General features: G+C 31.5%; 1 long non-coding RNA gene across 1 annotated transcript; it reads right to left on the reverse strand.

The window, feature by feature from the left end:
* Nucleotides 1–338: 338 nt before the first annotated feature.
* Nucleotides 339–1,987, reverse strand: LOC139892033 (uncharacterized). Its single transcript, XR_011773961.1, has 3 exons — nt 1,820–1,987; nt 788–1,312; nt 339–607 (listed from the first exon to the last, which is right to left on the reverse strand). It is a non-coding gene; the product is annotated as an uncharacterized lncRNA (long non-coding RNA).
* Nucleotides 1,988–3,363: the final 1,376 nt, after the last annotated feature.

Here is a 3,363-nt window from a genome sequence, read left to right on the forward strand (position 1 = left end):
CCCATTTCGCTATCATTATATTCTTATTATACCCATTTGACCCATTTCGCTATCCTTATATTCTTATAATACCCATTTGACAAATGACCTATTATACACACTTGACCATTTCCTCTCCAAGATAATGGGTCAAAGTGAGTAACTTTTGTGAGTCGTAAATGGATCTTGGTGCCCAAACATTTTTCCAGAGACTATTTATAGATCATTAGTGTGTCAATAAGATTGAAAAATCATTTCGGGTGACTCTGAACCCATTTATATTTATAAATAATATGATGTTTTATAATTCCCACATTTGACATGATTTCTTTTACAAAGTCATATGACGTGGATCAATTTTAAGAGCCCGTGCTTTGCACGACACCTCTAAAAAATAGCATTCGGAGACGTTTGTTTTGAGATTGTGTAGCTTACATAATGAGCGTAAAGCAATGTAAAAGAAAATAATAAATTACGGCAAAACGTAATGGGATACATATGACTGACTGATCGTTTTCTTGCTTGACCTAGGCAACATAATGACCTGAATCAGCACGTCTGTCTTTATGAGTCAGCACAACCACCAAATCATACACTCTAGTTCATTCTTATTAGAGGCACCCACCACCTGAAACGTATAATAATGGTTAGATGTGGTCCTTTAGGTTAAGTCTTATCTAGTTATCTTTAAAAAGGGAAGAAAAATGGATGTATCTATTTACAACGATTATGTTGCATCTTCAAATAAATGAGATTTATTTAAATTACTTTTATCATGTAAGAATAATTTGTTCTTGAATCGACATACAGTCTCACGCATAGCAGATGGGTTGCTTGTAACACCAGCGGTCTGGAATGTTCGTCTGATACATTGAAGTGCAGTTTCAGTGCATAAAGCAGCAAGGTCATCACTAAGCTAACCATGTGTTTCTTTATATATCTTCTCCAAATCAGCCTGAAAGTTAATTTTTTCATTTTAAACTATGATCAGTATGATTGTGGCTAATTAAACAACAAAGTAAATTCGGATAAGGTAAATGTTACATCATCATCAAGTTTCATATTGTTGGTGTGGATACTAATTAATTCAAGATGTCGCATTCATCAGGCACACCAATGTCTATTTCCCTATCAAACCTACCAAACCTACCAAACCTTATGAGAGCAGAATCAATGCTGTTTGGGCGATTTGTGGTCCCCAAAAAAGTTATTTATGATTCAAAAATAAATAGAGCAACCCGCTATCTTGTCCACCGCTACCATGTTCAAGATTTATTCGAAGAGGCAAACACAAACATAGACCTACCAGCATCATCAGACGTGTCAAATCCACCTGTATTGAAACCAACATAGACCTAACAGATCAAATACAAAGAATCATGTGCCTTTCAAATTTTTATAATAATATCGAACAACAAATGTACCTACTGAAGACAAAAGTGAATATGGTATTCCAAATAAGAAAAGAAGCAAATATATGAAACTAATAGCAGGTAACACAACAATTAAACTTACGATGAATAATGGGTGGCGAAAGCTGCTGCAAAAAAAAAAGAGGATGACCAATCTCTATACTATGAGTCTATGACTAAAACTACACTTGTATAAAACACAATTATAAAAAAATCATCTTTTCATATTTATGTACATTAGTAGAAGAAGACAATTGAGATGATAAAACATCTTTATCACTGTACACATTATAACTCTTATTGGCCTGCTATAGTTTAATTTGTAGTTAAATTTTAATTTAAAAAATTCTAATTCGTATTTTTATGTACGGTCAAACGGATATATAGCATATTAGAAACTGAAAATAGAATGTGTAAAACTAAAGTACCTTATGGAGTGCGTACTTTTCCTTAAACGTATCAACGAAACTCGAGTCACTTGTAGCATCTTTGACCGTGTAAACGGGATATCCTCTGTCACGGTTATAGTCTTTGAGCTCTAACTTAAAAAGCAAAGTTTTTCCTATAAGGTCGTCCAATTCATCGGGTTGATCCTGATCTTCTTCCATGCATTCTCTGAAGTTCATAGGCTGACTTATTTATATACTTCTTAACTTGACTCTCTAATAGTGTTTAAAATGTCGTCCTCGTGATATTCTCTACACATACGAAAACTTTGAACCTACAGAACATTATCAATTTGACAAGGATCAATTTTAGTATTCCATCCTTAGTACACTTTAGGTCTGCAATGAAATATTCAAATTTTGAAATATATATATATATATATATATATATATATATATATATATATATATATATATATATATATATATATATATATATATATATATTCAAACATTAATAAAGTTGTTGTAAACAAATCCATCATAGGACTAACATCATTTGACCAATTACAAAGTCTGGAAATCGGTTTTTAATTTAAAATTTCAGTAAATTTACATTCAAAGGTTAAGTTGGTCAAAAGATTGGGGCTGAATACAAATCACGAAAACAACAAACATTTAAGAATATTAGATCCTATTTACACCAACTCATATTGGCATTTGGAATCAAATTATAAAAAACAAAAAGTCAAATACACTACTTTCATAGTAGTTGTCAAAAGCTAAAACGATATAACCATAGTCCTGAAACTACTCACAAGAATTCAGTATAATGATAAATAGACTATAGTTGGCCTAATTTTCTATATATCGGATCAATAAGACAACATATGAGTCTAATATTATTCTATAGACCATTTTAAAAAACTTGCTCATTTTGCCACTTGTATCTAAAAATAACTACATTGCAATCAAGAAGGCAGAATGTGACTGATAACACTACTTGGTCGTACCCCTTAACGGATTTAGGAAGCGCATGACGAATGAAGAAAAAACAAACATCTGGTTTATTAATGCGTGAAAAATTCAAGTTGAAACATTTCCATTAACCATTGTAGATTGCCAAATACCACAGCTGCACATATGATTATAAGACACGGTCATACATATCATACAAAAGAAGCATCAGTGAATGGCAAAAAACATAAGACCGAATTAGTAACATCATTTAATAATCTATTATTTGCATCATCTCACACCTTTTTCCATTTTAAATGCAATTCATAAGTGTAAAAAACCGCATCAGTGTTAGAACTTAAATTATTTCTATATGCTAAAAAAACAATTAAACTTGAATAACAAATTCAACTCTCATCATAAAATCTACTGAGTATAACCTAACCATATAAGTAAATTTACAGATTCATATAAGTTTATACTTACATGTTAATATGTTATATTCAGGGTAAAGTTACAGAGAATCGAGGGGTATAACGAACAGTTCAGCAAATGATCAAGGTAAGAATACTCAAAACACTTGAATGTCTACTCTTTCATGTTCTATTGAAAGATTATCTGCTGCAACC

This window comes from Rutidosis leptorrhynchoides, chromosome 2, assembly GCF_046630445.1.
Source record: "Rutidosis leptorrhynchoides isolate AG116_Rl617_1_P2 chromosome 2, CSIRO_AGI_Rlap_v1, whole genome shotgun sequence".
NCBI classification, from domain to species: Eukaryota; Viridiplantae; Streptophyta; class Magnoliopsida; order Asterales; family Asteraceae; genus Rutidosis; species Rutidosis leptorrhynchoides.